The following is a 27064-nucleotide window of genomic DNA, read 5'->3' on the forward strand; positions in this document are numbered from 1 at the left end:
AATAATACGTTTATGTCTCCCAGCCTCTTGAAAACAAATCAGATATATATCTTTAGACAACTAAACTTTAGATTTCTTTTCAATTTTTGGTAGGCCGGCCGTTTTGGATCTTTTGCTAGAAACCCTAGAAAAAACACCCCAAAAATGGTTTTTTTTTTCCCAAACCGAATCGCTGCCAGTTTCCATGAGGCATTCCTCCCATTCCCAAGCCAAATGGTACCAACTTTAAAACCTAAATTTATCAAATCGCCTCTAAAGTTGAGACACAGAGCCCCCAGGTTGAGATACATTGCTGTAATCAAATAATCGATTAATTGGTTGACCCAAAACCGTTACTATTCACAAGATTTTGAGAGCCTACAAATTATAATAATCAGCTTGACACGTGAATGTTTGCATTTTGTAGTGTGGTGTCCAATAATGGAAGCTAGCACACAGCGCCACCAATCATTCAGATTAACTTGATGAGGTGTTGAAGGATTATTTCACTTAGAGCTAGGTTACTCAATCGGAAAGCTGTAGTAGTCATTCATTTCATGCTGCAGGGAGCTATCAGTAAATACGGCTTCTACTTCGGGACCATTGTTCAGACACAAGGACAAGGTCAACAATAACGACTCACAAATTGGGTTAAAATTCGGCTAAGATATTGATCTAAAACTCTACAAAAAAACAAAAAAACTCTTGCATCTTGGTTGGAAGAAACTTGGATGACCAATCAGCGCAAGGCAAGGTGACTCTTTGGTTAAGGAGAGGCGCTGATTTGCCCCGAAATGTTAATACAGATAAAAAAATATATATATATATTTTGAATAGTCCTAGCGTGAAAAGGTGCCCAAATTTTCCCCACAGTTTTGCCCGAATTTAAGAGTGCGTTTTTTTGCAATAGCCAAACCGTCACCAAATCTCTAGCGCTGATCATCTTTAGTAGAAGGTCGCAAAAAAGCAAGTTTCACACATTCCGCACTTTATTCATAAAATAAGAATGGGAACTGACTGTGTTTGTCAACGTGATAGACAAGTATAAGGTGATAATTGTACGCAATGAGATCCCGATGACATGTTAATGCAGATAACGGCTTCCATTTTATCCCCACTGCTGCAAGTTGTGTGAGTTATCGATAAAGGTAAAACTGCGACACTTTGGTACGACTACATACAGAAAAGAACACTGACGTAACTAAAGACACTGTGGTCGATTTCACAAAGATATATGATATAAGGTAGTCCTAAGTTAGGACGACCAACTCATCCCTACTCGAGATAAAGACTATAGTCTTAATGCGTTGTGAAATACACCCCCTGGACACAATTGGTAACTGTCAAAGACCAATATTCGCAGTTGCAGTATATATGCATCAAATAACAACCTTGTTTATATATGCATCAAATAACAACCTTGTTTTATACTATCAGAACAGCTCTCCATTGCTCGTTGCCAAGTATGTTTTGGAGGCTAACAATTGTTTTGAGTAATTACTAATAGTGTCCCGGAGTCTTTAAATGTTTACGATCGTCTTATGTTTTCTATCCTGTTTATAATTGATTGAGTTTGAATGTTGAAGTTTTTTTGCATTCCTCCGCATTATCACATATCAGCTTGCGCAGGGAAGACTTAATAACAAGATCATTTATGCATACTATTTTGTTTACTGCAAACGACCACTATAGCAAATCAATGCTTACTAGTATAGGGGATACATTTTTGCTAGAATTAGTTTTATGTGCGTTAAGCCAGTCTATATCTCAGTGCCGCAATGCAACCATCCGTTCTGAAACTTTTAACGCGACAACACTGTACAAGTATTCACGTTTAGCCTTCGTGGAACCGCATTGGCAAACATTTGTGTTTTGTTCACTCTGACATCGTAAAAATTGGCTCAATACGAACGAAGGACCGATTTGGAGTTGGCAACGCAAGCTCCGTAAAGTAGCGGAATCAAATCTGGTTTATAGAAAGTGACAACACTGTGGTCCAGGACGGCGCCGGGCGTGTCATGGCCTATAGCGGTAAAGAGCACCGGATTCAAACTTTTGTGTTCACGGTCCCGTGAATTGTGTAACGCACGTAAAATAACTCGGTGTACTTACCGAAAAGAGAACGGGTTCGCCCTGGAGTTCCTGGTCTGGTTGGCAGCATATTGCGCCACAGCACCTTAAACATTGACACATATTTTGTCACCCTTAAAGCCATTATACACTTTCGGTAAACAGTATTGTCCAAGTCCCACACTTCGTGTATCACAACTTATATATAAAATAACAATCCTGTGGAAATTTAGGCTCAATCGGACATCGGAGTCGGGAGAAAATAACGGGAAAACCCACTCCTGTTTTCGCGCGTTTCGCCGTGTCATGACATGTGTTTATAACAAATCCGTAATTCTCGTTAACGAGAATTTATATTGTTTTACCGTTTTCTCAAAAAGTAAAGCATTTCATGGACTAATATTTCAAGAGAAGTCTTTCACCATTACCTTCTGTAAACCCTGTAAATTATTTGTAAATCTGTGAACTTTTTTTTTTTTTCCTGTACCGAATGGGTCCAATGGCTTTTAAGTCACCTGGAAGTGATATTTTGTCAAATTAAAGCTTTTGTCACTAAAAAATGTGTTTTGATGAGTGGAATATGAATAAACAGTTAACTAAGGTTCAACAAAATTAGTTTCCATTTTATTTACAAATTTAAAAGCAGTCCCGACCCGAGAGGGCGCTGTTCGTGACGTCAATCGAGGCGCGATATTAGGCCGTGTCCGAAACGACGACTTCGGCTACAGCTACGTCTAGATCAGCGCGTCTACCAGTGTTGAAGAATAGCAGACGCGCGCGATCTAGCCGTAGCTGTAGCCGAAGTCGCCGTTTCGGACACGGCCTTATTTGAAGAGAAACTGTGTAGTCTGGCCCCGTACACTACGTCTGGATACCTGATCGGTATGATGCCTACTGTACAGAACTACGGTCACGGAGCAGACTGCACGCACTGTATGGCTGCTGTGCGGACGGTCCACTCGGATTACCCAGCACGGTGAATCGCATGCAGTGCCAACACAAGATAGTGACGCTTGGCGCAAGCTAAAAACATGCCCTAAAAGTTGAAACAAGACCCGATTTTTTTCACGTTGGGCAAAATTGTTGGGATGGCGTCATGTTTTAGAAAATAACTTTTCTCTATATGTCAAAATGTGTGGTGTATTCCGGATTCTCGAAAGTGTTTGCTGCAGAGCGCTGGAAAAGACGTCGGACCGGACCACTTTGCAAACTGACCCCATCTTTAGTTGTTCTGCTGCATCCAACAGCAATACACCTGGTCGACATTGCCGGGAAAATGCAAGAAACAAAACTTTTTTTCGAAACGTACAAACTCACGACTAGGAATTGCATGTACTTGCACTTACGTGTGTTCGATGTTCGATCGAGGCAAAGTCTGCCTCGAATGACGTCACAAAAGGGGTAGGCGGAGTCACCCCAAACAACTTTATATATTTTTTTAACATTTAAATCGTTACAAACAATTATTCAAACAATGTATTTCATTGTTTATAAACATATACTCTAATGTTTAAAGAAGAAAAAAATATATTTCCAGGTGACTTTCAAACAGCAAATTTGTGAGAGTTAGTATTGTGTTAATTAGGAGACGTTTACTATTGTATCAACGTGGGCTTGTAAAATAAATTAACGTTGCAGCTTAACTTTGAGAAAAATTTCGTGAACCCACGAAAAGTTGCTGACGTACGTAAACAATGAAAGTAGTTCCGGTCGGCTGTCCCAAGATGCATTGGTTACATTAATGCTGGGCGAAGTTAGCTCATGTCAGGGGCTGACCCGGCGGAATAATACCCTTGCGTACCTTTATGCAGCCTACACTATACACATAGTGTCCCACAGTGGAGCATAATATTGAATGAGAAGGGAAAACAAATTCTTATTTTTATTGTCTGAAAAGATTACACGTTTCGCACAGAGGTAAACAAAATAATGAAGATATAGAAATATAACTACATTTCATTTACAGAGGGGAGACAAATTCACCTGGCGGACAGGAATAGCCGGAGGGGCAGAATCCAATGTCCCTCCGGACCGTTGGGGACGGAATTCCCTGTGACACCAGGCAGGCTTTATAAGGGTAGGCCTAACTCGCCAAACAAGACTAACCCAAACATCTTGCTTTTCGACTAAACTTGAAGAGGCTTTTACAGATGGAGCTGTCACGGTACTTGTTAGTGACATGAATGCTGCTCTATATGTATACCTTAGGGGTAGGTTAAACGGTTATACATAAGACAAGGTCAAGAAACCAGCAAATATAACCACAAACTTGATCTAAGACCCTTCCCATGCTGTACAAGTAGACTACATGTCATTGGTTTCATGGTGCTTAGTGACAGGTTTAACCGCTCGGTATTGCTTGAACAGATGCCCCCATGACACGCTGGCCGACGGAGAACCACAGTAGCCCCAAATAAAATATTCACATCACAATACTCCAACTAAATCTGCGTTGTAAATCGCACCCATAGGCTTAGGAAAGACTGCATTTACAGCTAGCTGATATTTCTCATAAACACAAGGGATTACTGACTGGAATTACTTGAAGATTAGACGTTCAGTTTTGAGGGGGATATTGAGCCCTAGGCCTTCTTCAATATCCGAGAAGTTTGGCTAGGAATCCTGACATTCACCATGCCAAGCGATCATATATGCATATACATGAGGCGAACGTGCGTCTGCACTTTTCAACAACTCCAGTTCTCAATCCACTTCCATCCAAAAGCTTTTGCTCGTCAGCTTCAACCTCTATTCCCGTGCCCTGTCTATCTGAGTTTTATGTCCAATTTGCTTGTTTCGTTACCCCGTCCCCTCGGGGTGCAAAGCCAGGCAATCCGGGCAGCTCAGTGCCGGTCGATCGTGAAAACCTCTTGTTTTGTGTTCGCTCATGGCGAGGGCACGTACAGCAATGGTAAGGGTATTCTTTGAACTGTAAAAACTCAACTTTGAAAGTCGCTATTGCCAGGATTTTTGACCAAAAATACTGTTTCTGTCAACTTAACAGACACAGCCTTTTAACGACCATATTATTTCATTTTTAGAGGATATACAAAATATTCAAACTAATAAGTGATATAGATTTACACGATGCTTATATAGTTTCACGTACGAGACATAAGAACACTCTTTACCATACACATTAAATGAGTAATACAATGCAAGCAACAAAATATAATCAAACAACAAAAAAGTATACATGCAAGAAAGACAAGGCGAACTCGTTAAAATATTTCAGGATAGCACGTCATTGTTTTCTATAATTAATTTGGTCGATTTGTGGGCGGCCAACATGTTAAACCTACAGTGTTCTAAACTGGATAATTAACGTCACTGTCCCCATATCAGCATGGTATTGAACGCTTATACTGGGACGGGGTACCAGTATTCAGTGGCCAAGCTGCACGACAATACAACAAACACTGTGCTGCCATTGAGCCAACATTATGATTCCTAAATTAAAAATCATGACCAATGCTGCAGCATTAACCTCATTCAATACAGTAATACATTATAGAACTACTTTTATTTTTTGAGTTGTAGAGTATTGTAGCAAGGTGGGTGCTATTTGTATAGTTTGATGATTGATGTGATAGCCAGGACCAATTACCCGCATCATCCCCATACAGGCTCAAGACGAGCTTCATTATCCGGGCCAATTCCAAAATCACACAAGTGTAATTAAAGGCACCGCAGCCAAAACAGGTCGGCTATATTATTGGACTGAGCTTGCCAGCTGTCCTCGCAGGAAATTAAAGCGGTTCTAAAGCACCCCGGCCGAGCATTCAATATCAAGGCACAATATTGGCCAAGCTTCTCTGGGATAAAATCATTTAATTACTCCACATTTTTACGGTGAAGACCCCCAACTTGATTAGAGTGGAATTGAACTCCGTGCGGGGTATGATGGTGACGCACGGATTGATCAGGTTGGTTAGGGTAAAGGGATGGGTCTGCGATTAGTTTTTTAAGTCGTAGCATCAGCCCACCTTCTAGAATAGTATGGGTACGTCCCAATCTAACCACATGAACAGCAGAACCTGTATCTCAAACCCAAAGGCGTCCATTGCGTGCACCAGTCATCTCCTCTTTCTGATACGGTTGCAACATTATGTTTAGACTGAGTTGTTCAATAAAAGTTGCTGGACAATTTTAACCTATTTAAATGAAAGACACTTAAAGGCACTGGACACTATTGGTAATTACTCAAAATAATTATTATCATAAAACCTTACTTGGTAACGAGTAATGGGGAGAGGTTGGTAGTATAAAACATTGTGAGAAAACGGCTCCCTCTGAAATGACGTAGTTTTCGAGAAAGAAGTAATTTCCAAGAATCAACAACTTGAAAGCACACAACTGCGTGTGACAAGGTGTTTTTTCCATTATTATGTTGCAATTTCGACGACCAATTAAGCTCAAATTTTCACAGGTTTGTTAATTTATGCATATGTTGAGAAACACAAAGTAAGAAGACTGGTCTTTGACATTTACCAATAGTGTCCATGTCTTTAAGTAAACTTAGAGGTGCACAATACAAGCCAATGTGTCGTATTGATATTGGGGTTAAAAATAGTATCAATATGAGTTGGATTTCTTACCTGCCCACAAACCAACTTTGCACGAGAAACTGCAGATGAAACTTTTTACGGAATCCTGGAGTCCCACCATTCAATTTTGACTCAGAAAAAAATAAGACAGATTTTATAGGACGTCGTATGACGTAATCAACATCCGGCTAAATTAATAAGGTCAACTTTGCACCACATTTCTAGGGGGCACTTCTGGCCAATTAAAAAAGAAATTATTTTCCATTTTTTAAACAAGATATTAAAGATGCTATGTCAGATTTTTTGCCCCAAACATTAAAAAATAGATTTTTTTGAGTGAATGGTATTTCAAAGAGTATCACCCGCTCTATCGAAAACAAGTTTAACTTTTACTTTAAATGGTCAGGAACCATGACAACAATTTAAAACGTTTCTTATAACACACATAAGAATTGGTCACGTGATATATTGTCGGGCACTTTATTTCACTGCTACTAATAATTGGCGGACTTTTTCGAGCAATGGCTCAAATGAAAGCTTGTAACTTTCTGGACCCCATCAAAATACCTTTTGAATTTAAAATCATAATTTTGGGGTCAAATCGGCCAAAAATCTGACATAGCATCTTTAATCTACACAATGACTAGGTTTGCCCTGTTTGCGCTCTTGATATGCCGTTTATTATTTAACAATAAGATTTTCTGACGTGGAGATAAAAACAAATGCATTGTCTGAATGTAAAAAAGGGGGAAAACAACTTTGATTATTTACGTTTCGCCACTTGTTTTACCGGGATGTTAGTTAGAGCTGTGTTTTGTATGAACCTCGGAACGTATATCATTCGATGATGGTATACAATACAACCTACGGGAAGATGGTAAACTGGTAAGGCACTCGGTAAAAACGTTCCTTTGTCAACTTTCTTGAGTGGAAGAGGAGTGTGTGCCCTTCCGCCTAGAGCTTCGATTATCAGCATTCGTCTTGCTACGTTTTTATTGTCATGAGTTTTAGATTAGAAGGATGTGATTTCCTTCCGATGGTAAATTATAAAAACACCGCAATACGCAATTTTTAATAAGACGTGCATCAATGAAGTCATGCTCGATCCTTCAATCAACTTGGTATTACTGGTTGTTTCCAAGGTTAAAACTACTGTTTCTTTACAATTAAATCAAATACAATAGGTCTACATTCAAAGATAATAAATTTAGAAACACAAATTTAAACGCATCCACAAACTATTGCTTTAGACGAAGTCAAAATAATGAATAAGTCACGATCATTAGATGTTTCTGTTGTTACTTGTAGAGAGTAATCGTGTTTAATACACGACACAAACCATTCGTCCGCAGACGTTTTGTTTCCAGCAGGACTTAATTAAATTGCGCAGATTGCATTCCTCGGAAAAGATACTTCTAGCAAAACGTGTTTGTCCAACCATTTACCAATCTAAACAGGGTTTTTTCCAAAGACAACCTGGAAAATAAACAGTGCAAGAATTGCTTCTTTCTTTGTGTTGATTTTGAGAATGTACGTGAGTTTGATATGCCTGCGTGTATTATAATGTATAATGTGGATTCACTATTAAATAAACTACACAGGCGAACCTGACTACCAAACTACGTCACCTTTACTTTTATTTATTTATTTCATTAAAATGTGCTTTATTATTGAGCGCAGTTATTACATAGTGGCAAGCAAAGATAATTACTACAACAATGGGTCGCCAGAGACCCTTTGATTAAAATGTAGAGTATGAAAGTCCATCATCGTCGATCATGCTGCAATACTGAACAGCACTGTAACAAAGGCAAACAAGGACAGTCGAGAAACATCATAGACCTGTAATCCAGTACATAGTGGCTCGCTTATTCAAGGCAATTTTATTTTAGGCAACAACAAAAAACAGTGAAAAGAAAAACAATTAATACGGTCAATGCAAAAGCGAAACATATTTTTCATAGCCCGGAACACAGAGAAAACGAATAAGATTCAACACAACACTTGTAAAATTTTATCAAACAGCAAATACAAACCATTTTCAAACATTGTAAAAATGTTTTTATTAAAAACAAACCGCCTAAATGACACCGCTTGTAACGGTGTACGCATGATTATACATTCCAATTTATCTATAGTCTTGTAAATACCTAAATTATGTTTCTTTTTATTGTTATCGACACTCAGTTATACTATTATATGTATTTATGTATTATTCAATATAGCAAAACTAGTTGTGAAAAGCAATTTAATTAAAAACCATTGTGTGTGCTATGTTTGCTGTATGCATTCACTGTACTTTCATTTCATAATTAATATTGTTATTGTTACTAGCGAGATGCCGCGCTTCGCGCGGCAACCCCGCTAGAAAGCTCGACGTAAAAATGCTGCAAGTGTAGCGTTGTGTACAGGGGAGGGCTAAAGTGGCTTGGCAGGGTCACAATACAAATCACTGTGGCAAACAACCCATCCTAAGTTAAGACGAATCTTAGTGCTTTGTGAAATCGTACACTTGTCCGTCTTTTTTCCGTTTCGGCATTGTCGATCCCATCCATATTTTCCAGTTTCCAGCAGATCCCGATAGTGGTTCTTTCCCAGCGTTTATATACCGTTTCGTTTATTTCGTTCCAGTTCAGTTGATTATGTTCTGTCCTGTATAGCTTCCAAACCCCTTTGCTTTAACCCCCCTCACCAGCCTCGTTCATTTTTTTCCCAACTCACTGTCCCACCGTGTGCCCCTTCCCTATCCTGTTCCATCTAACCCACGCCTCCGTGCCTCTCCCGTCCCCGCGATATTGCAGTGTTCTTTGTTTGCCAATGTTTCCCCATAACTCATATTTTCCAGTTTCGCGCGGGTCCCGTCTTGTCGTCGTGCCTCCCCCCCCCCATGCATTGTTCTGTATTATAACACCCCTTGCAGGTATTGTGCCTGCTCATTGGTTTAGAGCGCGTCACATGACATGTCTTAGTTTTGCTAGACGACGGCCGTGTGATAGAGCGTCGGTTTGCCATGCGCTAGTCCGAAGACTAGTCCGACAGACTAGCACACGGCGTGCAGTACCCAGACGTCCGTTGCGTGTACGAGGATGATAAATTAATAGTCTGTAACCATTTCGGATTGTCCGACACTACATGCAACACAGTAGGTAAAAGTGTTTGCAATCTGTGTTCGCGTCGTCCGTGGAATGTAGCATTCAGGTCTGTAACTTAATAATAATAATACAGGTTTTAGAAATGTTTGGGGTGTTATAAAACAAATATTGACTGCTTTTACTCGTGCAATGGTTAAAAACTATGACTCCCTCGGGAAAATAGAACGCTCCGTGGATCACCTCGGGAGTCATAGTTTTAACCATAGCACTCGAAGCAGTCAATATTTGTATACTGTATGTACGCGCAAAGTTACTGGACGCTCGCGCTGTGACTGTGACATCACAAATGACGCCTGCCCTCAACCCCAACGTTACTACACGCTCGCGCTTTGACTGTGACGTCACAAACAACACACGCCCCAACCCACAGGTACCCCAAAATTTACCACAGGACGCATCATTTTAGCAGGGTGCGGGCACCACTTGCCAAACAACAATGGCGGCGCCCATGCGATATAAGCGCTTTTATAATATAGATGAACTAAAACCAATTCAACTAAATGGACCAGGCCCTGTTAATAGGCCTAAGGTTTTTCCTGGTGCCATCCTCTTATCACCCTTTGTACCTAATGCATGTATGTTTTATGATTATTTATTTTTGGAAATAAACAAACAAATAAACAAAGCAAACCCAGAGCTCAATTGTAGTTTGTTTTGAGGAGTGATACTACAGTTCTATAATGAAGAGAGAGGCTCCTGAGTGTCAATCCATGCATGATAGCTTTTAGTAGCTCACAGTTATGAATTGACATAGTTATGATTATTTGAGTACTGTCCAATGAGTTATAATAACTATAGTACTGAGTGATAACATATATGTTATAGTTGATCATCAGAGTAGAGATCAAGGAGTACTAATATAACCGCAGGTTAACAGTGTTGTGTGAATTAGTTATAATAAGTAATAGAAAGTGGCTTCTATTGATCCCGTCACTCACTGACGCTCAATGCGCTTCAACATTCAGCAAGGTATGTGTACCTTTGTATTATAAGACCTTTTCATTTTACATCACCATGTAATGGTTTACAAAGTGCTGCGGCGCAATATGCAGCCAATCAAACCAGGAACACTGGGGTGAGCCCCTTCTATTTACGATATGCGTACTGGGTTATTTTACGTGCGTTTACACAACACACTGGACCAACGGCTTTACGTCCCATCCGAAGGTCGCAGCAATATTGGTAAAGTGTCGTGGCCGAGTTGTTAAGAGCATCGAATTGAAACTCTTGTGTTTCTGATCAGCAGAGTGTAGGTTCGAATCCCAAGCCGTGACACTTGTGTCCTTAAGCAAGACACTTAACCATTGCTTCGTCCTTTGGATGGGACGTAAAACCGTTAACAGAGGAATTAAGTATTGACATCAGGGCAGTTTTCAGAAGAGCAATAATCAATAATCAATAGATGATATATTGATCAAAGATGATCGATCATTATCGGTAGGCTATTTGTTTTATTCAGAATGATGAATAGAAAACAATGATACTAATAAAAACCCTCACTCTATTATACGTAAATACTAATGCTACTGGTCGAGAAAAAAATGAAGTCTTGCTGACTATTATTAAATAACTACTGATTACAACTGACACTAATGATCTTCACTTTTAAAGTCGTTGATAACGCTTACCAGTGTTGCCATTGATATTTAGGCATAGCTCTATGGTTAGTATTTCTTCTAATTTTAGCAATGATTAAAAGACTAATCAAAATATGTATTTTGGTATTGTATTTTGACATGCATAAAATGATACAGTAATCAGTGAGCCATCCGATAGCTCTAACAGTACATATCAACTATGTACACATTTTCTATACTTCTATTTTTTCATCAATCTCTGATGTGACCTTAGCAGGTTCAAGTTGCCGCCGCTAGCCTTGCGTATACCATGCCAAGGAAATAGTTTTGTTGAGTGCTCTTTTATACTGGTGCTAACAATACCATGGCATCAGCGTGTTCAATCGAATGGCAAGGCTAAGGTTACAGACTCATTTGCGACGGCTCGGTGTGGATCAATTTCTTGAATGAAATGCAGTATCCTTGGAGGATATGAAGCCATCATGGTTACCTCCAGAGAGAGACGTGACTCAACCTGCACTACTCGTTATACTGCCGCCCGTTGTTGCACCTCGTAGGACGAGGTACATGCATTCTGCGGGCTTGTCAACTAATACAATTTACATAATGAAATTGCATTGGCTGTCCTTCACGGTTCCGGCATTAACTTCACAAGAAAATACTGCAATGTACATCTCAACATATTTCCCGGTTGGTTTTACCTCCACAACGTAAAAGGTGCCAAAAGGAGGCTTGAAATAATAAATAGTATATGTCCACATTGTTGACATGCATGATGCTATCAGAAACAGAAGTGTTGAATTGCCTTCCATAAACAGGTCTACAAACAGGCAGATGTCAACAATAGCATTGTTTCCTACTTTCCGAAAGAGAATTGGAATTAAAATGGCTCTGGGTTTGTCAATTATCATTCAAAGATTTTCTTTACATTGAAGATCTTGTCATATCCTCACAAAATAAAGGGATGTCTCTAAGCACCACTGCTAAGTACCAAGTTCGGACACGTACCTCAAAAGAAAAATTCTGCAAAACCTGCACATCCAGAAGTTAGCATTAATGACTATTAACATTGTTATATATGTGATTGTAAAAACAAAACAAGACACACAACCTTTGCACCAAAGAAAGTGCCACTCCATTGGCCTGAAAAAGTGTACTCCATGAACCAAAATATAAACCAGGACACAAACCATCTGAAACTCCACAAAATACATCTCGTAGCAATCTTTGCGGCCATTTTGTGACCACGCTGGTTGACAATGCGGGCATGAACACCCATCTACGGAAAGGCGTGACAGATGCAAGGAATTAGAAGCATCGGAGCTCAGCAAAAATACCAAGCATTCATAAATGACATTTTCCTTTGTCGGTTTGAATGTTTAGAACAATTATTTGGTAATCCCTAATAATCATTCTATATTTCTGTTTGGTATGAGATTTTTAAGGTTTAACGTTTACGATGACATTGGGTATGTTATGGGCCAAAATGTCATGTGTTGTCTGCCAAACTCTGTCTACCATCTATGCAGCTACGCACAGAACACAAGCTTCCATATACTGATGGAATTTGAGATTTTGCCAATAGTGAGTGAACACTTGCCAGGCACAAGACAAAGTTCATTCTATACGTCTAATGGTTCGCTCACCGTGCACGATACGGCTAATTTGACCTGTTAGTTCCTAATTCGATATTCCCTTCACATATCATTCAATTAGCTTCAGAATACAAACACATGGTAAGGTATGATTGGCTAGTGCACACGTGCAATGAATGAGTCTGTACTGCACCACCACGTCACCGCTGGTGTTAAGTGCCTCCGGGCTCTCCCAATTGTGTCTACATAATTATACAGATTCAATACCTAATTCAAAATTTGGCTAGTACAATTCTTTGGGAAAACACATATAAAACTATAAAGTATATAAAGTGTTGATCATTATTATTTTTTACCTAATCAAGTTTGACAATAAATAGTAATAAATAATATAAAAATAATAAAAGATCTTACTTCTTCAAACTAGTGTTTCCCTTACATGCTTATTTTAAACAGTAAATAGCTTTGAACTATTATCAGATGCAATAATCGAATTGCTGATTAGCTCATGATGTAAAGACTGCTTGTGTTTTTGTAAATTGATGGCAACAAACGCAACCAGAAACGAGCCTTTGAAAGTGTCAGGTCATTTCATGACAATGACAAGATAGTGTGATTCACCCAGTCAGAATTTAAGTTGAATACATTGTCTCAATTCCATGAACATTGTGGACATTAAACCAGGTTTTCCCGTATTAGGGAAGTGTATTGGGAAAATGTATTTAACTGAAATCAGTTAAAACAAAAGCCAACACTGTTTTCATTCACATAAAGTTTTAGTTCATTCATAAAATGAAACATTTTCTAAAGGTTCAACAGATGTAGCCTACACGGTTGAGTGTGACTCTAATTGCTAAATGCAGATCATTTCGAATAATAAGCTTCATGTATTGACAGATTTCTCTGGTTTCGACCTAGATCCACGCAGTCTAACTGACAGCTCACCAGCTCGGCTTTGTGTTTTATAGAAACAGTTACTACGAGGCAACAGAAGTCGACCTTGCAGTCAGGTCACAGCCTGTCTGTCACTTCACTCAGACAGTGAGTTACACGGCTCCATAAAACTGTGATAATGCCATTAGCACTTAATTACTAACGCATCTAAAGTAAACGCCTCAATTATCCCAGCCATTTGATACACTGGACAGAGTAATAGCAATGCTCTCATGTATCAAGCCCTCCGCTAGCTTTCCTTATTCACGCATATCATTCACCTTTCAAAATAAATGTACCGAATGCTAAGTTACAGAGAAAGTCTAGCCAAGAATGGTTTGACAAAGGAGTGCACAATCGTTTCTAACCAGGAAGCCTTCACAAAACAAATATTAAAACAAAATGCAAATTTGGGAGCAGAAAAAAAGTGCGATGAGAAAACATCATTTTTGTTTTGAGTTGAAGCATTTTAAAGGCACTGGACACTATTTGTAATTGCCTAATACAGTTATTGTTAGCATAAAAACTTGGTACGAGCAATGGAGAGCTGTTGATAGTATAAAACATTGTGAGAAACGGTGGCTCCCACTGAAGTAACGTAGTTTTTGGGGAAAATAAAATAATTATTTGAATTCTCAAAATCAAGCATCAACTTGTGCGACGAGGGTTTTTTCTTCCATTATTCTCTCACAACTTCGTCAACCAATTGGGTTCAAATTTGCACAGGTTTGTTATGTTATGCATATTATGTTGAGATACACCAAGTGAGAAAACTGGTCTTTGACAATTACCAAAGGTGTCCAGTACCTTTAAAGGGAAAAAAATGTAAATTTTGAATCCAGCAAGGACATAATCATAAAACATGAATGCTTGTTTAATAGGGAAACCTTGCAGTTATGATTTTGAGTAATGATGAAAAATGATGACTTGCTTCTGGGTCTAACTTATCAGCACTCTCTCAATCTAACCACTATATATGACCATATTAAGCCACGCTTGGGTCCTTACTCAAACACACCAGGCATATACGATTGTCAATTATAAAAGAAAAGCAGTTTCATATTCTTCAGTTCCTTTGTGAAATGCATCAATTTACTGCGAAGAAAAACATATGGAGAGAGAGAAGAGAAGAGGAGAGGGGATATTGAAAAAGTCTACCTTTCCACAAATTATTCTGATTTGTAAACAAAAAGTAACAGGTTTGCCTGTTGCGACTGTCCCGCAGTGTTTAGTTTTGTTTTCAGAAAAAGTATTCACTTTCTAATATAAAGCAATTTCGTGCCTCTTCTTTAGTTAAACAGAGCGAGAAGATTAAACGCAAAATTGGACAGGACAAAATCGCCAGGACTAAATTGCCTGGTTCGTCTTTCACACCGAAATGTGCAGGTCGATAATTTTTAATTCCATGCAGTTTTCCCCTAACATTTCAGCTTGTAAGGGGGGAAAACAATGCGAAGCAAATTTGCAAGAGGAAAGTGCGAGAATACTTGGTGCTTGGGGCGATTCCTGCTTCATGTTGCCCAGAGTGACAATCACAAATCGATCGTACCGAAATTAACGTGCCTGCTACAGCTCTAGCTCACGGGTCTACGACAGAAACTTGGTTCAGATGGGGCAGCTACGGACCACGTACAGACTTGCTTGGTCCACCATAGACCCAACAGGAAAGTTGTACAAAGGGTGTGATGCACATTTACAGATACGAGTCACGATATTGATGCATCGTGATGAAATAAGCGAGTTGAGAAGCAACAAGCAACCAGGCTATACGATGCTGCAGGCCCACTGCTGCACATATTCAATTACCTTCAAGTTATCTACCGATTGCGACAAGGTGAACACATAGAACTAGACCGCATCACGTGGCCAGGCTGTTTTTGTAGGGGCCACAATATGCCAGTTACTTCAGAATTCCCCTGGGCAGTGTTTCAGCTTGGCTTCATGCATCAACATCCGCATAAAATGCCATACGCAATTTTATCAAATCATCGTCTATTATAACACAAAATATAAACTGACCAGCTAACATCAGATCTGACATTTAATTTGTAGCGACGATTATTGACATTTGTCACACTTCTGTCCTCACCTCAAATGCTTAAAGGTACTGGACACCTTTGGTAATTGTCAAAGACCAGTATTCTCACTTGGTGTATCCCAACATATGCACAAAATAACAAACCTGTGAAAGTTTGGGCTCGATTGGTAGTCGAAGTTGCACGAAAATAATAACAGAAAAACACCCTTGCTGCAAAAGTTGTTTTGCTTTCAGATGCCTTTAAAAAAGGCTTCAGACTTTTAAGTCTTTTATTATTTGAGGGGGAAATTACCTCTTAATAAAAAAATACCTTACTTCAGAGGGAGCCGTTTCTCATAATATTCTTATTATATCAACAGCTCTCCATTGCTCATTACATAGTAAGTTTTTATGCTAAACAGTATGTTGAGTAATTACCAGTTATATTATGTCCAGTGCCTTGAATACAAAGTGTACAAGGAAAACATATAATAGAAAAAGACCTTATTACACGAGCTAGTACACGTTGATATTATTAAATACATTAAATATTCTATCAAGAAAACACAATATCGTGATATAAATCACACTGTTTCTCATGTTTTTATAATGGTCACGGTCGGTGTATTATAAAATCCTAGGTCTGACTGTTCATCTTGTCAGATGATGGTAGTTTGTCTTGTAAACAAGAACAGTTGTTTTTGTGATGACCCGAACATTATCACACATACTCGAAGGCCCTGGACACCATTGGCCAAAAAATTGTTAGCATACAAATTTACTTGGTAATGAGCAATGGAGAGCTGTTGATATTGTGAGACTCAATTAACGTAGTTTTCGAGAAAGAAGTAATTTTTCAGTAAAATATCTGAAATGCATTCGGGGTCTCGAAATCAAGCATCTGAAAACACACAACTTCGTGTGACAAGGGTGTTTTTTCTTCCATTATTATCTCGCAACTTCTACAACCAGTTTTGAGCTCAAATTTTATTTTGTGCATATGTTGAGATACACCAAGTGAGAAGACTGGTCTTTGACAATTACCAAAGGTGTCCAGTGTCTTTAAGAAGATACATTGATGTTACTGGATCTGATCCCGTTTAGCTCCAGAGGAGTAAGACAGATCGATGCACATAACTTTTGAAATTAAAGAAGGTTTGAAATATCTGTTACCATTTTACCATAACTTTAATGTAAAAAGCGATGATGTTGAACTGATGTTTGTTGAGTTTGATCAGCCAATGCTAATAAACTAAATGCATGTTTGGTATACAACCAAGTCCTGCACATTTACTCAAAAGAAGCAAAAGTCACGCATCAGTATACATCAAGACAACTGGTTATTTTACTGAAAGGGTGATTACACCTCCGGATAAAAGCATCAATAAAGTATATTGCTTCTTTTGTTTTAATTGCACGAGTTGTACTTACACAGGTAGCAGTACTGTAGGAGATGTCACGGAGCCAATGTCCAAGTCTAGTCATCTATGTACATTGATGCCAACAAGGTACAAGAGAGCAGGTGAACCATTACTGAAAGCTTACTTGATTGGCATCCACACCCCAGGGCCTGACAGATACTCAACACACAATTCAACATCTCCCTCCCGTCCACAAGCTTCACTATCTAACCAAAATAAAGTCTAATTTCAGGTTTGATCAAGCCATGAAAGCTATCTCTAAATTGGCAAGGGTTGTTTTCCTTTCTCTCTCCGACAAAATTAGTGCTGGCGAGTACGGGCAGTGCGCTGTGCTAGTAAGAAGACAGCTGATTCTGACTGGAGCTAATTGCGAAGAGTGTATGTGTACCCCCAGGTTGCCTTAGTGGACTCATACACAAATGGGTATCATATACAAATTTCCAATTCTATGCATTGTACTGATTGCTTTGAGTCAAGTAAAAACGTTGACTTCAAATCTGAGTGGAGTGTCTTTCTACTATGCCAAAGGCTCAGGATTCATTGGCGCGAACGTTTGCCTCCAGTCCATGCAGGAAATGAATTATTTGGATAAGTTTTCTCAAAGAAGTTACTGTCAGTATTCGAAACGCCCAACAAAATTGAAATTGACTGCTCAATGTCGAGCAATAGTACAACAGACAGCTCTTGCCAGTGCAGATTATTGCCTGCGCTGTTTAATCAAGACAAGCCTGTATCATTGAACACCTTGTGATTAATTGCAACTTGTAATATTACCGAGCCTCACAGAATATACTCATGACAAGAACCTGCCTCGAATCAAGCACAATGCAAATTACCTATTCAGTCTGCGATCCATGAGTGGTCATGTCATTTCATTGTGCATTTATTAACATGTACAAAGACGGTGATATTCATCGTATAGCAAATTAATTAAAAGCATAGTTCATTAATTAAACTAGGCTGACTATCAATAATGCTGTCTTATATCCTTCAGCAAACAGTGGATTGTGTGCAGCCAGGCCATTAGGCTCACCAACCACATGATACAATGTGCTGCACTCTTGCTCATGACCTTTAACTCCGTGCTTTGACACATACAGTGAAGTTTAACGCTGACTAAAAGGCCCAGGGTTGGAGGGGTGTGTGGATAGGGTTATGGTGGTGGTTTGGGTGGGGTAGGGTGGATGTGGTGAGGCTGGGCTGGGTGTGGTGGGGATGAGTAGGTATACACGTTCAAACCGAGGACCTATACATAAAAGAGGGACAATAGGATTCCAGGCGTATACACAGTTGCAAGCGTGTGGATTGGGAGGTTGGGATTTGGAATTGCAATTGCCGGCCCATGGAAGATACAAGCGGGATGGGATGGTGTAAAAGAGGGCAAATTTCTCCGAAACAAAGAAAGCATTCGGCATCAATGAATATTATACTAACAGAGAATACTGAACTTCGGTATTCGCAGTTGCTTTGAAGAAAAGTAATTTATTTCTACTTGAGTTACCTCAAGAGATGTGTTTGACTTTCTCATTTATTGTGTTTATATCATTCCAATGGTATCAGTCATTGGTTCGTTGCACACATACAGCAACTGTGGTGTTAACATGGTACCGTTTGGGAGACAATAAGGTCAAATAAAATATCACAAAACACCAATAATAATGTAGTGTGATAACATTAAGGATATATAGTAATAATAACAACAACAATTAAACAACTGATATTCCCAAGTGCCATGGCAATGAGGTAAATAATAATAAATATGTAATGGTATTATTATACAAACCTTCTATATCAACCCGCACAGGAGTTGCATCTTCGCTGGTTGCTTATATCATTATTTGTTGATATCAAACTTAATAATGCAATATTTATTATGATATCTATATATATAGATCGATCAATTGATGTGTTCGACCTTTTTGTCACATTGACATGCCATTTAAAGGCAGTGGACACTATTGGTAATTACTCAAAATAATTGTTAGCATAAAGCTGTCATGGTAATGAGCAATGGAGAGATGTTGATAGTATAACACATTGTGAGAAACGGCTCCCTCTGAAGTAAGGTTTAGTTAAAACGAAAATAAGTGAATAACTCAATCAAATAATAAAAGACTTCAGGCCTGAAGCCTTTTATTAGGCATCCGAAACAATTGTGTTTTTCTTTCATTATTCTCTTGCAACTTCGATTACCAATATTGAGCCCAAATTTTCAAAGATTTTAATATTTTATACGTTATAATGGGATACACAAGTGAAAATAACCAATTGTTTTGAGTAATTAACCATAGTGCCCAGTGCCTCATTTTTAAGTTTGAATTGTCCGGTGTAATATTTGCAAGTTACATAACAACAAAGATTGATCTACGTACCTTGATCTTGCAGGAACACCAACCAGGTCACTTTCACACCAAGTACCACCAATCTCTTGATTAGACTCCTTTGTAAAGTGGGTTAGATGGGCATCAAAGTTACAAGACATGGGCCTTCTACCGGCAAGCCTCCAAATTGCGAGGTGATGATAACAAATGCTGTCAACTCCACATCAATGCGTACAGCCTCTGATCAAGGCAAAACCAGAAAAGTGGCGTTATCATAATGCACATGATACACGTAGGTTTGACCCCAATTATTGACAACGCGACTCAAAATAGATTGCCAATTTCAGAGGAGGAAATGTGATGGAAATTGAACACCGTACGCGCCGGCCTGCGGGTGTTCCTTCCACAGTCTTTTATAACTTAATTGAAATTCCATGATAATTTAATGGAATCTATCGTAAATGATTCAACATTGATGGAGTGACGGTGAGCGACGCTGGGGGAACGGTACCATTTGTCATTCAAGGGGTTTCCATATTTATGTCGACTAGACGAAGATCAATAATATTATTCTAATAACATTATCATTTACAAAGATGGCTGATAAATAATTGAAATCAAGTCCAATGCTAAAACACCAAGTTAACATTAATGGTTTGCGTGAGTCGTGCACATACATGTCGGTTGACAATTTCAGTTTTGGTGTATGCTCACAAAAATACATGTCGGTATAGAATCCCTAATCTAATAATAACAGCGGTCTTGGTATAGTCCGTAAACAGACACCTCAAGTGGACAACTCGTCCTTTGAAATGAAAGCCGCGAAACCTGATTCGTGAGATGTGTATTAAAGTAGCATCCCTATTCGTCAGCGTCTTCCATGGAGCAGACACAGACTATAAGTTCAAAAGGAAACGTGTCAAATTAAGCGTCTTTATCGGGCTAAGCGGTGGAGCTTAAAGGCACTGGACACTATTGGTGATTACTCAAATAATTGTTAGCATAAAACTGAAATTGGTAACCAGCAATGGAGAGCTGTTGATAGTATAAAACATTGTGAGAAACCCCACTTAAGTAAACGTAGTTTTTGAGAAAGAGGTAATTTCTCAATCAAATAATAAAAGACTTCAGCTGAAGCCTTTTATATTATGCATTTTGAAGGCACACAAAGTAATTTCATTATTCTCTTGCAATTTCGATGACCATTTGAGCCCAAAATGTTCACAGGTTTGCTATGTTATGCATCATGTTGAGATACACCAAGTGAGAATACTGGTCTTTGACAATATAACCAAAGATGTATAGTGCCTTTAAAGCACCAGTAATGCCGTACACTTGTAGATACACCAATGCAAACAGTAGAGCACGTCAACTAACCGCATGTGTACAATTTCGCACAATCGGTCTTTCTATAAAAGTACCATCTTTTTGCCATAGTTTTGAAGGTGAAGTTTGGTTATTTTTCTGATGTGCGACCGAACAGAGAAACCTTAGATAATCGAAAGAGGGCTAATAGGATGAAATGTGAGTGGATTTGATTGGTGCCCATTATATCTACGTCTACATATGATATATGAAAGCTTACAGTGGGAATTGCTGTGATATTATGGTCAAAATAATCAGAAGTCTATTAATTTGGGTTATACCCTTACACCGATGTGTGTGAGCACTATATGCTCAGTACTTTCCCGAGTCCAGTGAAACAAATCACAAGCATATTATTCGGGTGGGATTCGAACCCACGACATTTGCAATTCTAGAGCAGTGTCATACCGACTAGACCACCGATATTGCCCGGTAGCTAGAGGCAGTTCGAATTCTATAAACGTCGGTGTAAGAGTAAAACATAAATTAATATTTTTTTTATCCCTGATGCAAAATTAATATATATATTAAATCATAAGTCTATTTACCCTTCTGTTTCTTTCGACAAATAATTCCAGTACTGCTATCTCAGATAATGGCTTATAATAATGACAGTTCCTGAACTAGGGAGTTTTCGTTTTCGACGGTAATTGTGACATTTGGCGTCAGCATCGCGTCCGTCGGCTTTGACTACGGTCGTTCCTCAATTTCTACAGTACTTGGGATGAATCTTCATTGTGATAAAAACGACGTTTGGCTGAGAAACCGTCTCAGAACCATCCGTCGTCGAAAACGAAAACTCCGATGATCGTTTGGCTCAACGCTAAAGAAGACGTTCTCTCATGTTTTTATTCAAAAAGAAATTAGCTTCCCGATTTTCTTTTCGATGCATGCTTTTGCAGATGTTGACCTTGAACGTAGGCTGAGGCGGCCTGTCACATTTTGTGAAAACCGAAAGCCATTTTACAGAGAAGTTCAAAGATAGCGGTTGTAAACTGCTACCTATCATTTGACGAATAATAATATTGAGGTGGGAAAAAGTTGCCAGGTGTTACATTTGAGCGATATAATAGCCGATGAATCATCCCTAGACATGGTTCCAGATTGCTCAATTATAGAGTAGCCCTGGTAATCCACGAGTACTACACATTCTGGCGACCCTATCAATATTTAGGACTTATTAATATCAAGATATATTATAATATACTAAAATGCCATATTGTCTGTCCATGATAAACCTGTCAGGTCGAAGCAAAGCCCCTGGTTTGGGGAACGGGTAACGTACAAAAGATCATGCATTGCATGGTAATGCTTGCCAAAACAATTGGTTGTATATTCAAAGTAAAAATCATTTCTGGGATGTAAAACATGTATTTCATTCATTTTAAAACACTCGAAGTCATTTTTCAAGGCTTTAGCTTCAACTTAATAGCACATCATTTATCAAGAATTTTTCGTGGCAATGTAATCAAGTGCCTATAATAATTGAAGAAGGTTTTTACATGCACCAATTATGAGCTCTAGGGGGAAAGCATGGCATATCATAAAACAAAAATCAAATAATGCCTTGCTTGGCCTGCTACAAATACAAACATTGCATTCTACATTAGAGAACCGTATATCTACTTTGGCCAATGCATTACAGAAAACCTATCCCACGATAAAGTGAATTGAAGAAGTTAGGTGACGTATGGGATGGGGTTGGCTTATTCCATTTACTCATTACGCTAACGGCTATACACATCTCCCGTTGGCAGGATTTTTCTATACTCCAATAATTGGAACTGGACGTACACAAAAGGGTAATTCAATTCGTCCCCAAAGCTAACATTAATTTCCAAAGTGAGTTTGGTGCAAGTTTGTCTGGTTAGAGATTGAAGTCAGTGGAACGTGAGTGACTGCCTAACAAGTCAGCCCACACAGTAACATCAATTAGGAGACGCCCTACAGCGAATCATTTTCATAGTGTTTTGCTTGGTGGAATCCGCTGGCAAAAATAACTCAAGTAAAGAAACCAGTGGAAGCCGCGAGGAGACTGTAGTCAACACGTACACACCATTGACATCATTAGTGCTACGTGAATGACTGGCCTTTTAATTGGTGCAAATTATAGATGAACAACAGCCATGCACGTGATCAGTAATCTCGTAATTATTGATAGTTGGCGGTCGGTCTCTCCGTCAAGAGGGAACTGGCAGAGTTGATAAGTTGATATGTATCTAAGCAATAGAATGAATTCAATTAGAAAACCCTGCAATAACAAAGTTATTCACAATGAATGCACTTCAATATTGTCCGTGTTAGTTCAATTGCTTCAAGTGATGTGAGATTCTATACTAAAATAGGGAACTGCACAATCCAATTAGCGTTTTAATATTACGTGGTATTGAGTGACATAGCGGAGACTCGTCGATCTATTGATGTGTAGTGCAGAGCTAACTCAATTACATCATGGAGGGTGTTATTCTCAGCAGCTATTCACCATACACAAATTATTTTCGACCCTGGTTTTAATTCTACATTTGCTCACGGTGTGCGTTTAATCATGCTTTGAAATGAGTGTATATGATTGATTAAAGTCAGGGTGCAACGAAATAAAACCACAGGAGAATTATAACACGAGGTAGACTTAACAAGATCCTAACAAAACCAGCACTTCTTTTTATTTTTACTTGTTTAAGAAATACATTTTTAAAGATCAGGAATTTTTTTTTTTTTTACATCGAAAACGTTTACCTAACACTTTGATTCTACAGCAGTTATGCATTTCATTTTCAATAGTAACCTAATGCAAAACGTCTTCTTACGCTCCAACTAGTGAGGTTCAGTTAGGATTCTTTAATCGCATGAAGCACTTTAGACAATTTTATAAACAGCACCACATTAAAAAGCACCCAAATATGGTGCGTGTCTCGCTCATCACCGGCTGCTTTTAACGGGTACTTGGGACAAAGTTCAATTTCCCGTTCGCAAATAACATTAACCAATACCAACCCGGTATGTTGCACTCATTTTAGACTATGATTTTGTTGCTACTTTGTTTTTGTAACACCAAGTTTGTTATCACTATTTGGAAGAACAAAATACTCGCCAACATGTCCGCAAAAACTGAAACAGGTTGTTTCGCATGTACATGTACATGTAGGCCTACATGTATTGTTCAAACCCATCAGGACTGTATCACTAAAATAACAGCAGCTTTCACCCCCACAGCAGAATTTATTTTAAAAAGACAGACACCTTTTTCTATTTCTGTTAATATGGTTCCTAACATTTCCAATAATAAATTCCCATGGTTTCTTAGTTAGGTTAAAACAATGACAATGTTTCCTGGTTGTAGCTACTGGGTGCCTCGTGTTAATAAGGAAAACCCTCCATTGCGTTGTTCTAACGGAGCGTCATCTCCAAGTATTCATGCAATTCTGCACGATTAAGGCAAATTAAATAAAAAATGTAGTAATATTGACCATTAAATAAGTGTGTAATAACATTGAAGGGACAGTATAGTGCTTAAAGACACTGGGGTGGATTTCACAAAGGTAGTCCTAACTTAGGACTAGTCCTAGGCAATGCTAAGAGATAGGACCAGTCCTAAGTTAGGATGAGTTACTGGTCCTATCTCTTAGCATTGCCTAGGACTAGTCCTAAGTTAGGACTACCTTTGTGAAATCCACCCCTGGACACTATTGATAAAATGTCAAATACTAGTATTCTCACTTGGTGTATATGCATAAAAAGCAAACCTGTGAAAATGTGTGCTCAACTGGTCGTCGAAGTTGCGAGGAGAAAAACGCCCTTGTCACATGAACTTGTGTGCTTTCAGATGCTGGATTTCGAGACCTCAAAATTCTGTAAGTCTCGAAATCAAATTTAAATATTTTAGTGAGAAATTACTTCTCTCTCGAAAACCACGTTACTTCACAGGGAGCTGGTCCACACAATGTTTAATATCAACACTCTCCATTACTTGTTACCAGGTAAGGTTTTATGCTAATTTATTTTGAGTATTTACCAATAAATTGGAAAGAACACATACTTGAATGGAATATTTTGATGCAAGTTTCCAATAAATGAAGGGGTGAGAGGTGACAGGGGCGAAATAACCTTACAATGTGAAATCAACTTGCATGCTCACGAGTACAATACATGCACCGATAGCAAATTCGCCACACAAGCCTGATGTGAAGGGCGCCCTCATCAAAACAATCGAGTTGCGCGCGCCTTGGCCGTCTATTATTGATGAACACGTGTACATCATTCATCATTGTTAAGTGTGTAGAACCTTTGCAATCATCATATTCGCCATTATTCTAGACCCACTTAATCATTCATGATGAATTACAGAACAAACATGGGCTTAGTCTTTTAAGTGGAGAAAGTGCATCAACTTGAAGGGATGGCAGTGACACTCTTTTTGCAAACCACGTACTTCATCGCACTGTGCATGTGACTACAGTGACATTGATTCCGTCACATCAGAGTGCATCACAGTGTGGCTGCATTGACTGTCAATGTTTTTATTCCATCACAGTGCGTCACAGTGTCACTGTCATTGACTGCCAATGTTCCCATCCTATATCACAGTGCATCACTGTGTCACTGTCATTGACTGCCAATGTTCCCATCCTGCCACAGTGCATCGCAGTGTCACTGCATTGACTGCCACTGTTCCCATTCCATCAACTGTCATTGACTGCCAATATTCCCATCCCATCACAGTGCATCACTGTGTCACTGGCATTGACTGTCAATGTTCCTACCCATCACAGTGCATCACTGTGCCACTGTCGTTGACTGCCAATATTCCCATCCCATCACAGTGCATCGCAGTGTCACTGTCATCGACTGCCAATGTTCCAATCTCAGCACAGTGCATCACAGTGTCACTGACATTGACTGCCAATGTTCCCATCCTATCCACTGTCATTGACTGCCAATGTTCCTATCCCATCACAGTGCATCACAGTGTCACTGTCATCGACTGCCATGGTTCCCATCCTATCCACTGTCACTGTGTCACAGTGCATCACACTGCCACTGTCATTGACTGCCAATGTTCACATCCTATAGCACAGTGCATCACTGTGCCACTGTCACTGACTGCCAACGTTCCCATCCTATCCACTGTCACTGACTGCCAATGTTCCCATCCTATCCACTGTCATTGACTGCCAATGTTCTCATCCTATATCACAGTGCATCACACTGCCACTGCCAATTTGACTGCCAATGTTCACATCCAATATCACAGTGCATCACTGTGCTACTGTCACTGACTGCCAACGTTCCCATCCTATCCACTGTCACTGACTGCCAACGTTCCCATCCTATCCACTGTCATTGACTGCCAATGTTCCCATCCTATATCACAGTGCATCACAGTGTCACTGTCATTGACTGCCAATCTTCCCATCCTATCAACTGCCATTGACTGCCAATCTTCCCATCCTATCAACTGTTATTGACTGCCAATCTTCCCATCCTATCACAGTGCATCACTGTACCACTGTCATTGACTGCCAATGTTCCCATCCTATCACAGTGCATCACTGTGTCACTGTCATTGACTGCCAATGTTCCCATCCTATCCACTGTCATTGACTGCCAATGTTCCTTTCCCATCACAGTGCAACACCTGTGCCACTGTCAATGACTGCGAATGTTCCCATCCCATCACAGTGCATCACTGTGTCACTGTCGTTGACTGCCAATGTTCCCACCCTATCACAGTGCATCACTGTGTCACTGTCATTGACTGCCAATGTTCCCATCCTATCACAGTGCATCACTGTGCCACTGTCGTTGACTACCCATGTTCCCATCCTACCACAGTGCATCACAGTGTCACTGTCATCGACTGCCAATGTTCTTATCACATCACAGTGAATCACTGTGTCACTGTCATCGACTGCCAATGTTCCTACCCATCACAATGCATCACAGTGTCACTGTCATCGACTGCCAATGTTCCTACCCATCACAATGCATCACAGTGTCACTGTCGTTGACTACCCATGTTCCCATCTTACTACAGTGTATCGCAGTGTCACTGTGATCGACTGCCAATGTTCTTATCCCATCACAGTG

General features: G+C 39.4%; 1 protein-coding gene across 2 annotated transcripts in view; it reads right to left on the bottom strand.

Annotated features, from left to right (window-relative positions):
* Positions 1 to 27064, bottom strand: part of LOC139948259 (LIM domain transcription factor LMO4.2-like) — a 64165-nt gene that overhangs the window by 31471 nt on the left and 5630 nt on the right. For both annotated transcript variants that reach the window (XM_071946354.1, XM_071946356.1), the window contains exon 2: positions 19664 to 19852. The gene's annotated coding sequence lies outside the window, so the exon portion shown is untranslated. The remainder of the gene's footprint in view (positions 1 to 19663; positions 19853 to 27064) is intronic.

The sequence above is a fragment of the Asterias amurensis genome, chromosome 15 (genome assembly GCF_032118995.1).
Source record: "Asterias amurensis chromosome 15, ASM3211899v1".
Lineage (NCBI taxonomy): Eukaryota > Metazoa > Echinodermata > Asteroidea > Forcipulatida > Asteriidae > Asterias > Asterias amurensis.